The sequence below is a fragment of the Sarcophilus harrisii genome, chromosome 3, assembly GCF_902635505.1.
Source record: "Sarcophilus harrisii chromosome 3, mSarHar1.11, whole genome shotgun sequence".
Lineage (NCBI taxonomy): Eukaryota > Metazoa > Chordata > Mammalia > Dasyuromorphia > Dasyuridae > Sarcophilus > Sarcophilus harrisii.
The window spans coordinates 433,121,363-433,135,555 of record NC_045428.1 but is presented as its reverse complement, the minus strand read 5'-3'; the positions used below and the strand labels follow the sequence as shown (position 1 = coordinate 433,135,555).

At 34.2% G+C, this 14,193-nt stretch overlaps 1 pseudogene; it reads left to right on the top strand.

The window, feature by feature from the left end:
• Positions 1-1,672: 1,672 nt before the first annotated feature.
• Positions 1,673-4,845, top strand: LOC111719834 (annotated as a pseudogene).
• Positions 4,846-14,193: the final 9,348 nt, after the last annotated feature.

Below are 14,193 nucleotides of genomic sequence, written 5' to 3'. Positions count from 1 at the left end.
TCAAAGAGGAAATTTCTCTCAATGCAAATTGTCATTACTTTGCAATTTATAATCTTACAGAGTAACTTGAGGGCACTGAGAGGTTGGATAATATTCAGAATTGCACATGTGTGAGAAAGATAAAAATATGAATCTTACTATAAGAACTCTCACCATTTTACAGATTAGTAGACTGGGGCGCTAACAGGCTTAATGACTTGCCTGTGGTCACACTATTATTAAATGTTGGAGCTAGAAATTAAATCCAGGTTTTTAGACACCATTTCCATAAAAAGGAAAACACAAGGAAAGGATAGCCCAAAAGGATGACATGCTAATTTGTTTCCTCATGACTTAGCACAGTTCCTGGTACGTTATTATTGTTGTTGAATCTTTTCAATTGTTGGATTCTCTGCGATCCCATTAGGGTTTTCTTTTCTTTTCTTTTTTTTATTTAATAGCCTTTTATTTACAGGTTATATGCATGGGTAACTTTACAGCATTAACAATTGCCAAACCTCTTGTTCCAATTTTTCACCTCTTACCCCTCACCCCCTCCCCCAGATGGCAGGATGACCAGTAGATGTTAAATACATTAAAATATAAATTAGATACACAATAAGTATACATGACCAAACCGTTATTTTGCTGTACAAAAGAATCAGACTCTGAAATATTGTACAATTAGCTTGTGAAGGAAATCAAAAATGCAGGTGGGCATAAATATAGGGATTGGGAATTCAATGTAATGGTTTTTAGTCATCTCCCAGAGTTCTTTCTCTGGGCGTAGCTGGTTCAGTTCATTACTGCTCCATTGGAAATGATTTGGTTGATCTCATTGCTGAGGATGGCCTGGTCCATCAGAACTGGTCATCATATAGTATTGTTGTTGAAGTATATCCATTAGGGTTTTCTTAGCAAAAATTCTAGAGTACTTTGTCATTTACCTCTTCACATAAATTTTGTAGATGAATAAACTGAGGCAAGGGGGTTTAAGTGATTTGTCCAGGATCACATAACTAATGAGTATCAGAAACCAGATTTGAAATCAGGGTAGATGAATCTTCCTGATTCTAAAATTATGTGGTCTATCCACTGTCCCACTAGATGCCCCTACACTTTACAAAATGTAAATTGCCACATTAACAGAAGAGGAAATAAAATATTTAAATAACCTTATCTTAGGGAAAAAAATTGAACAAATCATCTATTATCTCCCTAATAAGAAATCTCCAGGACCAGATGAATTTACAAGTAAATTCTATGAAATGTTTAAAGAACGGTTAATTCCAATGGTATATAAACTATTTAGAAACATAAGTAAAAGTAATGCTTCTTTTTTATGACACAAATTTATTTTATGACATCTAAACCAAGAAAATTGAAAAAGAGAAAGAAAACTTTAAAATAATTTCCTTAATAAATATTGATGCAAAAAATAAATAAACAAAATTACTAGCAAGGAGATAACAGCAAGATATCACAGAGAGCAAACAATATGATTAGGTGGGATGTAGACCAAGAATTCAGGATTCAATCAATACTAGAAAAAATATTAATATAATTGACCATATCAATAACAAAAACAACAAAAATCATATGATTATTTCAATAGATGCATAAAAAACTTTTGCCAAAATACAACACTCATTCCCACTAAAAACACTAGAAAATAGATATAAATGAAGCCAAAATGACAAGTAGAATCTATGTAAAACCATCAGCAATCACTTGTAATGTGGATAAGCTAGAGGCTTTTTCAATAAGATCAGGGGTGAAGCAAGGATACAATTCTAATTATTACAAATATTATTCAACATTTTACTAGAAATACTAGCTATAATAATAATGCAAGAAAAAAAGAAGTTGGATGGATAAAAATAGACAATGAGAAAACAAAACCAAAACTCTTCGCAGATGATATGATGTTTTGCTTTGAGAATCCTAATGAATCAACAATAGCAACAACAAAACTAATAGAAATAATTAACAACTTCAATAAAGTCACAGTACATAAAATTTAAATAAGTCTTCTCTCTACCTCCCAGCTCATATTTTCCAAAGTGTTAGCATATGTTATTTGAAGTTTCACAATAGCCCTATAAGATGGGAAGAAATGAAAGGAAGGAGAAAAGTACTGATTAAGCTTCTAGAATATACCAGGCACTGTGTAAAACAATATCTCATTTTATTGTTAACAAATAATACCTCAATTGATTTGCATAACAACCCTGGGAGAGAGTTGCTAATATTAATTACCAGTTTACAGTTGAGGAAACTGAAGGAGACCAAAATTAAGTGAATGCCCAGAGTCATACTGCTAACAAATGTCCAAGATCACATTTGCAATCAAGTCATTCTGTCTCTAGGCTCACCACTGTATCTATTATGCCATCTAGATGATACTATTATTCCCTTTTTGTAGATAAGGGAACCAAGGGTCAGAAAGTTTAGATGATATAGCCAATTTCACAGAGCTAAAAAAAATCTCTGATCAAATTCAAATCCAGATCTTCCAGTTTCCAAATCCAGTTCTCTATCCCATACAATGTACATAGGGATAGCTTTGTATATAGAAAGACTTCTATCTTGCCCTATCTTCCTCTAGTTGAGCTAAATTAATTGGGGCCCATCAACTTCTAAAATCAGCAGCTACATAAATGTATATCCAAGGATATTATGGTCAATTCTACTGTTTTCCCTCAATTCATCATTTTAACCATACATCTTAAATTACTTTGAACTTCACATCTTGGAATCTAATAGGCTTATTTAATTGGGTTCCAATAGGTAATTATTTTTGTATTCTCAACTGCTGTGCATATTTGTTTGTTGCTTCTGGGGTCTTCTATTTCCTGAAATCTTTTCTTCCGAAGCTATAAAGCTGATATCTACATATACAATGAACCTTTTGATTGTTCACTAAGTAGCTAATTTTATTATTCAAGTGATAATTACCTTAGCATTGGATGCTTTGGTTCTCTCGGAATTTAGATGACAGGATAGGATCTTAATAATAATTGTCAAATATTCAAGGACAAATTGGTTTATTGAACTCCAATGCAATTTTCCCCTTTTCTTTTTTATCTTTTTAAAGATAATTACTTTGGCAAGAAAAGAGAATAAACTGTAACTCAAAAAAAAGTCCAAGAATCACAGCATTTGATAGTCAGAAGGGACTCCATTGACAAGACCCATATGCAAAGGAATACCCCCTATATCATCTAATCAGCAAGTATCCAGCCTCTACTTTGACTGTAAGTTCCTTTTGCCTCTTTTTATATCCTTAACACTTAGTACAATGCCTGGCATATAGTAGGCACATAATAAATGTTTATGGACCCTCTGACAGATTCTGATTTAGGATCACAATGGAGGAGGAACCCAGCACCTCTGGAGGCTATCTATCCACTTTTGCCGCTACATAGTATAATAGAGTACTAGACCTGTCAGGAGTCAGGAAGACCTGAGTTCAAATCTGGCTTCAGACACTTAATAGCTATGAGATCCTGGGCAAGCTACTGAATTTCATGCCATCAACATCTTTATCCAAGTCATTAATAAAAAGTATAAGCAACCCAGGACCAAACAAAAACTCCTTGGGCACTCTACTAGAGAGCTGTTACTATCTTGACATTGAACCATTAACAACTATTCTTTGAGTTTTACCATCCAACCAGTACTTGATCCATTTAAGTGTATTATGTTCTCATCAATATCTCTTTATTTTCTCCACAAGATTAGTATAAGATGTTTTATCAAAATCTTGGATAAAATCTAGGTAAACTGTATCCATTGCAATTCCATCGTCCCTAGTTTAGTAATCTTCTCATAAAATAAATTGAATGCCTTCAGATAGGAGGCAGCTAGGTGGTTCATTAGATAGAATACTGGGCCTGGAAGACCCGAGTTCAACCATGACCTTAGAAACTTACTAGCTGTTTGCCTTAATCCAATGGAGAAGAAAATGGCAAACCATTCCAGTATCTTTGTCAAGAAAACCTCATGCACAGGGTTGACATATTATAATCCACAGAGTCATGAGGAGTCAGATGTGACTGGATAACAACAACAATGTCTAAGGAACTGCCAAAGACACAGTCCTTACCTAGGGAATGGCTTATAACTGGCAGTGATTATTGATGATCTTCTTGGGCATTTGAATAATACAGCTAAGATGCATAAGCAGGGAAGTAAATAATAGAGGTACACATCCTTTAGTAATGGAGATACATGCCTGATGTCAGGGTTTGGGGTCACCCTATCTAAATCTTCAGTTTGAGGTGAGAATTCTCAGAAAGCTAAATGGGCAGTGTCTAGAGTGTCAGAATTAGTCAAGAATACCTGGATATGAATCCTACCTCAGACACTTAACAGTTAGGTGACTTTTCCCCCTGATGTGGTGCCAAAGGCAAAGAAGGAAGCGATTGTCCCCACCAGCACCAACATAGAAGTCAAGTCCAAGGCCTTGAAGGCAAAGAAGGTGATGATGAAGGGTATCCACAGTCACAAAAAGATGATTCAAACATCGTTTGTGTTCCAGTGATCCAAGACAATAAGACTTTGGAGGCAGCCCAAATAACCTCAAAAAAAAGTGCCCTTGGAGAAATAAGCTTGATTATTATGCTATCATTAAGTTTTCCTTGACCACTAAGTTTGCTGTGAAGAAGATTGAGGACAACAACTCCTTTGTCTTCATTGTGGAAACAAGTCCAACAAGTATCAGATCAAGCAAGCAGTTAGAAGCTCTATCATATTGCCATGGTCATGGTTAACAAGTTAACTAATGTAAAGAAGAAGGTTTATGTCCACCTGGCTCTAGACGTCGATGCTTTAGTTGTTGCCAACAGAAGTGGAATCATCTAAACTGTGTCTATCTCTCCCACTTCACCTACAATAAAAAAATTTCCAGTTAAAAAAATAGTTATGTGAACCAAGACATGAGAATAAGAACACACCTTCCTCACTGGGATTTTATGAAGATATAATATAACATTCCTAAAGTGTTCTGAAGAACTTTAAGTGCTATATACACTCTAATTACATTATTTTTATTTTATTGTCATTATTATTATTAGATAACAATCCTATATTTCCCCCCAGGGCACATCTTTGTGCCTGGAAGTGTCACAATTAGCTCTGGCGAAGGGAATCCATCACTAGAACTGTGATGCAGGGAAGCTTAATTAGGTAAGAGAATTTAAAAATCTCTTTTCCATTTTCTAGTGTATGGAGACTTCTCCATAGAGAGCAATAAAAAGTTACTGCCAGCTGGTAGCCTCAGAGAAATATAACAAGAGCCAAAGGCTGAGAGAAGCATGTGGGGCAACCATCTGGGGCAGCAGAGAGGAGAAAAGCACAGAAATGAGTGGAGTCACAGGCAGAGAACAAAGAAGAAAGACATGTGAAAAGTCCCAGCTCATTTTAGAGATTATTTGGGCAGAGTGGACAACAGAATGAGTTCCAGGGCCATCATTCATGATGTGTTTTTCTGTTTCCTTTAAGTAAAAAATTTCTCCTGTAATACTGTGAAATTTTTGCTTATAAGTGAGGAGTTAGCATACAAATTATCTCGTGCTCCAGATAATTAGAGAATTTTGCCCCAAGTTTCTGAGAGGGGGACATTTGTTCAAAGGAAGGGCAAAATTCCCATAAAATAAATTCAGGCCTGTTGCAAAGATTTCCATGGGGAGCTTTAGGTATTCAAGAGCTAATTACCTGCTTTGCTGGTTGTAGAACTTCAGTTTTCTTGCTCCCCAAGCTTGTCTTCCCATTGACTCAAAATCAATTCACTAGGATCCTAGGAAGTCTCAAGGATTTATTTTTGTGTTTGGAATCAGAGAAACTGAAACTTTTCCATTTCCAGAGAAACTTTTAAAAATATACGCCATTTCCCTCCATCTTCTAATTCTATATAGCAAAAAGAACATTTTTGGTTTTTCATTCCAAACATCAACCATTTTGCATAGTTTTTTAGTATTAGAGTAACACATTTATTTTTGAATCCCACTTCTGCTTCTTTTTACCTATGTGACTATAATCACACTCTCTGGGCCTTGCATTCTCTCTGTAAAATGTGGGAGTTGACTTAGATGGTATCTAAGTTTGAGTCAACTCTATATCCACAATTCTACAATATAAAAATGTATAACATGAATTGATTGCAACTAATATTAGCATATAGAATTTTCACATTGACATAATCATAAATTCTTGACATTATTGGTAGATATCCCCATAACTATATAAGGAATTTTGTGTGTAGGAGGGGTTAAGAATATACATAAAAATGTTATTAATTCTGAATTTTAAAAACAATCTTCTGTGACTAACATTCCCCATAATTTTGCACCAATTCTTTCTAATTTGTAAGTGGACCACACTTCACTTTAGGAAGATTGAGTACAACATCTCTCAGATTGGCTAAGATGACAGGAAAAGATAATGACAAATATTGGAAGGGATGTGGGAAAACAGGGACACTAATACATTGCTGGTGGAACTATGAACAGATCCAGCCACTCTGGAGAGCAATTTGGAATTATGTTCAAAAAGTTATCAAACTGTGCATACCCTTTGACCCAGCAGTGTTTCTCCTGGGCCTATATCCCAAAGAGATCTTAAAGGAAGGAAAGGGACCTACATGTGCATAATATTTGTGGCAGCCCTTTTCATAGTGGTAAGAAATTGGAAACTGAGTGGATGCCCACCTGTTGGGGAATGGCTGAGTAAGTTATGGTATATTAATGTTATGGAATATTATTGTTCTGTAAGAAATAACCAACAGGATGATTTCAGAGAGGCCTGGAGAGGCTTATATGAACTGATGCTAAGTGAAACGAGCAGAACCAGGAGATCACTGTACATGGCAACAGCAATATTATAAAACAATCGATTCTGATGAACATGACTCTCTTTAATGATGAGATGATTAATACCAGTTCCAATGATCTTGTGATGAAGAGAATCATCTACACCTAGAGAAAGAACTGTGGAAACTGAATGTGGATCACAACATAATATTCTCACTCTTTTTGTTGTTGTTGGTTTGCATTTTGTTTTCTTACTTATTTACTTTCCTTTTTGATATGATTTTTCTTGTGCAGCAAGAGAATTGTATAAATATGGACTGATATATTTTAACACGTATTAAGCATATATTGGATTGCTTGCCATCTAGGGGAGGGAGTGGGGGGAAGGAGGGGAAAATCTGAAACACAAGGCTATGTAAGGATCAATGTTGAAAAATTACCCATGCATATGTTTTGAAAATAAAAAGCTTTAAAAATTAAAAAAAAAGATTGAGTACACAAAATGTGATCACAAAAAAGACAGATTTGTATGTGTGAAGTCAGTATCCTTATTCTTGAGACATATTATATATATATGTATATATATACACACACATACATACATACATATATGTATGTATGTATGTGTATGTATATATAAAGTTTATTTTTAATCATGATGGAGCTCACAATAAAATTCATATAATACATTAGGGGACCATAGATCTAGAACAAGGATTCTTATTTTCTTGTGTGTCATAGACTCTTTCTTATATAACATTTTGAAATGAATAAAATAAAATGCATACATTATAAAGGAAACTAATTATATTAAAATAAAATTATCAAAATTAAAAAAATTATGAACAAACAAGTTCATGAACATTGTGTTCTGGAGATAAGAAGATCTTCAGGGGCAATCTTGTCCAACTTCTACATCTGATAGATGAGGAAATGGAGGTGCAGGGAAATTTGTGACTTGCCCAAAATTGAACCAGTAATAAACATCAGAGATAAGATTTGAATCCAGGTTCTGTAGTCTGGACCCATTATTTATTCCACTGTACCATCTACTTATGTTGCATGGCATTTAAGCAGAAATGATAAGTAATTCACATTTTAAGACTATAACTAGTCTGACATTTTTTAGCCAGATAAGATTTTTGAGAGTTTATTTTTCCTTACTTCATTATTCCCCTTAATTCCCTTAATTCATTATTACCCACAATCACTGTCAATATTGAGTTCTCTCTCTCCCTCTCCCTCCCCCTCTCTTCTTGTCCCTTCCTCCCTTCCCCCTTTCACTCTCCTTCTCCCTCTTTCCCCCTGCTCTCTCTCTCTCCCTCCCTCTCTTCTCTCTCTCTCTCTCTCTCTCTCTCTCTCTCTCTCTCTTTATATATATATATATATATATATATATATATATATATATCCCTTTCTATTACACACACACACACACACACACACACACACACACCTTGATTCATGCTCATGCTATCCCATCTTTTCAGGTCTTCCAATTTTCTATATTCCATCCATGTTCTCCTATTTCACCATTCTTCTCAATTCCTGTTCCTAACCCTAACTTGTCAATTTTTATTTCCTGAACATTAACATGCTTGTCTCCTTTTGTCTAGATAACTACAATCTCCCTCATTTGTTTTGTTATTCAAGTCTCTCTTATAGCTCCAATACTTCCTGAATATCACTATCAGAATAACTTTTCTAAATGACCAATTCCATCTCTTTCTTTTTACTGACTCAAAAACCTCTGATGGCTCTTTGTTGACAGAGACAAAGACAGAGACAGAAAAAGAGAGACAAAGAAATAGAGAGACAGAGACAGAGACAGAAAAAAGAGAAAGAAAGAGAAAGATAAAAAGAAAGAAAACATGGAATGACTTATATGAAGTGTTTGTTGGGATAACCACTAAGATTCTTTTTAACTCAAAGATATATTATAATGCTATGATCCTATGATATAAAACCAGAAAAGTAATATGCATAATCAACCAACAGTCATTTATAAACACTGGTCCACTGTAGCAGGCAGAGTGATTACAACAGTGTAATAGAAAAAATAACAAAATGCATTGGAAATGTAATAAAAAAAGCTTGGTTCATTGAAGGGATGTGAAACTGGTCCTCTCTTCCCACTCAGAGGAATGGGAGACCTATGGGTAAAATTTACAGTTTTGGCTTATGTTTTGGTTAGTTTTGCTGAACTGCAATGTTTCTTTTTTCCTTTTTTCTTTCTTATAAAGAATGGTTATCTCAGAGAGGGAGGGAGGGAGTGTATGCTAGGAAATATATGTAGAATAAAAATAAAAGGTTATCAATAGCAGTTTAAAAATAAGAAACGCAATTTCTTTTTTAATAGGATGCATTTTAATTTTAAAATCATACTTTCCACAGTTGAATACTTTTAAACCCAAACTAATTTCTTTTTTCCCTTTTTATTAAAGCTTTTTATTTTCAAAACATATGCATGTATAATCTTTCAATACTGACCCCTGCAAAACCTTGCATTCCAAATTTTCCCCTTATTCTTCCCATCCCCTGCCCTAGATGGTAAGTTATCCAATATATGTTAAACACATTGAAATATATGTTGAATCCAATATATGTATGCATATTTATAAAATTATCTTGCTGCACAAGAAAAATCAGATCAAAAAAGGAAAAAAATGAAAAAGAAAACAAAATGCAAGCAAACAACAACAAAAACAGTGGAAATGCTATGTTGTGATCCACATTTAATTCTCTTTCTGGGTGTAGATGACTCTCTTCATCACAAGATCATTGGAACTGGTATCAATCATCTCACTGTTGGAAAGAGTCACGTCCATCAAAATTGATCGTCATATAATCTTGTTGTTTCTGTGTATAATGATCTCCTGGTTCTGCTCATTTCACTTAGCATCAGTTCATGTAAGTCCAGTCCTCTCTAAAATCATCCTGATGATCATTTCTTGTAGAACAAATAATATTCTATAACAATCATATAACATAACTTATTCAACCATTCTCCAACTGGTGGGCATCCACTCAATTTCCAGTTTCTTGCCACTATGAAAAGGGCTGCTACAAACATTTTGTACATATGTGTCCCTTTCCTTCTTTTAAGATCTCTTTGGGATATAGGCCCAGGAGAAACACTGCTGGGTCAAAGAGTATGCACAGTTTGATAACTTTTTGAACATAGTTCCAAATTGCTCTCCAGAATAGCTGAATCCATTCATAATTTCACCAACAATAAATTTGTGTCCTAGTTTTCCCACATCACCTCCAATATTCATCATTATCTTTTCCTGTCATCTTAGCCAATCTGAGAGGTATAGTAGTACCTCAGAGGTGTCTTAATTTGCATTTCTCTGATCAATAGTGATTTGGAGCACCTTTTCATATGACTAGAAATGGTTTTAATTTCTTCATCTGAAAATTTCTGTTCATATCCTTTGACCATTTATTAATTGAAGAATAAATTGAATTCTAATAAATTTGAGTCAATTCTCTATATATTTTAGAAATGAGGCCTTTATTAGAACCCTTAAATGCAAAAATGTTTTCCCAATTACTTCCATTCTAATCTTGTCTGCATTAGTTTTGTGCAGTGTACTGCCTTCTAGCACACCCCACGTTGGGCACCAAAATGTAGTGTCCTTCTGGAAGTCCCTGTTTGGGCACCAAAATGTAGTGTGCTTTCTAGAGCCCCCAAATTGGGGTGCCAAAATATACTGTCCAGACTAGCTCTTTGGAGGATCTCTGGGCCAGTCTTTGTGGTGTTCTTTTTTATAATATATGATGATTCTCTCTGGGAGCAGGTTTCTTGGGGAGGTTTTCTGGAGGCAGTCTTAGTTTCGGTTCAAGGAATAATCACTCCAAATATAGCCAGCTGATAAAATCTAAATGTTTATTTCTCCAAGAGCTCTTGCAGCTTTGTCCTTTGCTTTTGCTTCTGCCTCTGCCTCTGCCTCTGCTTTCTTCAGCCTCCAGCCAGCACAAAGGTGGAAGATGGAATGAATCTGACTCCACCTCTGAGAGTGGGCTTCTGGGCTTCCTCCCAGATTGCTCTCCTCTCTGTCAATCTTCCAAACTAACTGACTGAGCCTCTGTCAGCTTCTTATATATGATCTCTTAAAGGTTGACTCCTCCTCTGAAGGAAAGATTAAGGGAGGTGTGAATTCACAAAGTACAAAGTTAACTTTGTGAATCTCCCAAACTTGTTAACTCCATTGAGTACTTAAATACATTAGTGAGTTAGAGAATTTGCTAAGTACCATGCTAAATTAGGCAACTGACTTATTACTTTGTAAGGATTTACCTGTGAACCAATAAGCATTGTATCTATTCCATTGAGTTAACACTAGGATTCTAACATCTCCCTTGAGTTATCACCTTGTTTCAAGTTCTGGCTTGTAACAAGTCTTGGTCTTAGTGGAGAAATGAAGAAATCAAGAGACTCATGAGGATAGTCAAAGATAGACTGTCCTTATTTCCAGTCCTCTCAGCCCTAAAATAGCTCAATATGATTACATCATTACAGCACATTAGGCATGTGTCAACTAGAGAATCATATCATTACATCACACTGAGCAAGTGCTAACTATAAGCACCCTGCTATTGATATGTAAATTCCTCTTACTGTAAGTATCCCTTGCTTCAAGTAGAACACAGGTGGTCATGTCCTCCTTGACTTCTCAGGAAGGGTGAGAATACCAAAGGGAGGTGGGAAGCCAAACCGAACATTGTCAACAGGTTCCCTCTGGGCTGAAGGGTCTTTTACCTTACCCAGAGTTCCCCCAACTATCTGTGGACTTCTACAGTTTTGTTTGTACAAAACCTTTTTAACTTAATATAATCAAAATTATCTATTTGGTATTTAATAATGAGTTCCAGTCCTTTTTTGCTCACAAATTCCTTCCTTCTCCACAGATCTGAGAGAAACTATCCTATGTACTTCTAATTTGCTTATAATATCACTCTGTATCTAAATCATGGACCAATTTTTAGCTTATCTTGGTATATGGTGTTAGGTGGGGGTCAATGTCTAGTTTCTGCCATATTAGAGAAAAGTGATTTCTAACAAGTGACTTAAAGTTAAACCAAAATTTAAATAGACTCACTAGCATCATGTTCCACTTTCTCAGTGTCCACAATATAAGACATCATGAGTCTTATGCCTTAGGAGAGTCTTTTGATACTTTCAGTAATTTTGGATTAGGATTATAGCTTTTCATTTGATTTTGCACTGTAGTAAATTGGATTACAGCATTGTTTCATTATATTAGCATCATATTTTATAACGTATTTCATTATTTTAGTAAAGATTCCTTGTTATATTATGAATTGCAGACCAATATGCACTAATAAATTGCTATAGGTTTGTTTAAATTAAATTAATTGGTCTAAATTTAAGATTAAAAGCCAATAATGAATCAATTTATTCAATGCTAATCCAGCTCTCTACACTGCACCAAAGTACTTTGAAAAGTCATGCCTAAGGAAAAATTTTGATTTGCTATTTTAAAATTATTTTTTCTCAATTACATGTAAAACATTTTTTACATTCTATTTAAAAATTTTGATTGCCAAATTCTCTCCCTTCCTCACTCCCCTTTTCCTCCTTGAGAAGGCAAACAATTTAATACAGATTAAACATGTGCAGTCATGCAAAGTATATTTCCATATTAGCCATATTGTGGAAAAAACAGGACAAAAAAAGAAAAAGAAAGTTTTTAAAAGCGATAGAGAGGATATTATATACATATATATGCATATACATATACATATACGTATACATATTATACATATACATTCAGAATCCATCAGTTTCTCTGGAGTTGGATAGCATTTTTCATCATAAGTCTACTGGAATTATTTTGGATCAATGTATTGCTGAGAAAAATGAAGCCATTCATTGTTGAACATTATACAATATTGCTTTTACTATGCACAGTGTTTTCCTCATTCTACTTACTTCACTTTGCATGCATTCATATAAGTCTTCTCAAGTTTTTTTTTTTTCTGAAACTATCCTGTTTAATCGTATCTTTTAGCACAATAGTATTCCATTACAGTCATACCATATTTTGTTCAGTCATGTTCCAATTGATGGGCATCCCTTCAATATCCAGTTCTTTGCTACAACAAAAAGAGTATTATAAATATTTTTGTACATATAGGTCATTTTTATTTTGGTTTTCTTTGATCTCTTTGGGATATAGATCTAGTAGTGATATAATTGATCAAATAGTATGCACAGTTTTATAACCTCTGAGGTATAGCTCCAAATTGTTCTCTAGAAAGGTGACTAGGTCACAACTCCACCAACAGTGAATTAGTGTCCCATTTTTTCTATATTTCCCTCAAGCACCTATCATTTTCCTTGTGTATCATGTGAATCCACTTGATAGCTCTAAAAAAGGTATCTCAGAGTTGTTTTAATTTGCATTTCTCTAATTAGTAGTGATTTGTAGCAGTTTTTTTCATATGACTATAAATAGTTTTGATCCCTTTTGAAAACTGACACTTCACATCCTTTGATCATTTATCAATTGGGGAAAGACTCTTTTTTAAAAAATTTGGCTCAGTTCCATTTAAGAAATGAGGCTTTTATGAAAGAGACTTACTACAATTTCCTGCCCAGTTTCCTATTTTTCTTCTAATCTTGGTTGCATTGGTTTTGTTTGTGTAAAACCTTTTAATTTAATGTAATTAAAAATATCTATTTTACATCCCACACTGTTCTTTATCTCTTGTTTGATCATAGATTCTTCCTTTATCCATGGATTTGATAGTTAAAATATTCTATGTTCCCATAATTTATTTATGATATCATTCTTATGTATAAATCATGTATTCATTTTGATTTATCTTAGTATATGTGAGATGTGAGATGTGAGATAGTGATCTATATCTAGTTTCACTTGCTATTCCTATAATGAAGTGAATAGTCTTTCCCTCTTTCTCTTCCTCACTCCCTCTTTTTTTCTTTAACATATATACACAAATATTCCTATGCACACACAGTGCTTTTCTCAGCAATGCCATTTCTGCTTCTTTTAACAAAAGGGGAGCTTTGATTTGTTAAAAGTATTAGGACAAAGAAATGCTTGTAATTATATGCTTGATTTCAAAGACTATGTGAATATATGAGGCTGAAAAGACTAATAGAAAGGGGAAAATATGAAGTGCCATTTTTTTCTAGCAATGTGCATGTGTGTCTAGACATTCTTAATGGTATCCAAAAGAAGCCTAAACTAAACTCTTTGAAATGTTGCTGTTTCTCTTCTCACTAAAGAGATTTTTTTTTTGCATAGGAAATGCATTTAAATTTCAAATTATAAATATATGGTATTTATTAATGTTTATAAGTTTATGCATGAATATTTCAATGCCAGGAAGTATTACTTATCATCTG